Source organism: Charadrius vociferus, unplaced genomic scaffold (genome assembly GCF_000708025.1).
Source record: "Charadrius vociferus isolate BGI_N301 unplaced genomic scaffold, ASM70802v2 scaffold819, whole genome shotgun sequence".
Taxonomy (NCBI): domain Eukaryota; kingdom Metazoa; phylum Chordata; class Aves; order Charadriiformes; family Charadriidae; genus Charadrius; species Charadrius vociferus.
Window position 1 is genome coordinate 580376 of NW_009650062.1, and position 225 is coordinate 580600.

Sequence of the window (225 nt, forward strand, 5' to 3'; positions counted from 1 at the left end):
ACGAGGATACCCGTAAGCGTCGCAAGCTCTGGAAAGGAAAAATGGGGAAAGAAAAAAAAAAATATTAAAAAACCCAGTTATTTCAGTGAATCGAGCCCAACCTGGCTGGTCCCATCCACCCGGGGCATTTATTTATTTATTTATTACTGGAGGTTATAAGCCCGGCAGCGCTGGGGGCTGAGCCAGAGGTCGGCCGGCAGCCAGGCGTGAAGAAAGGGCAAGGCA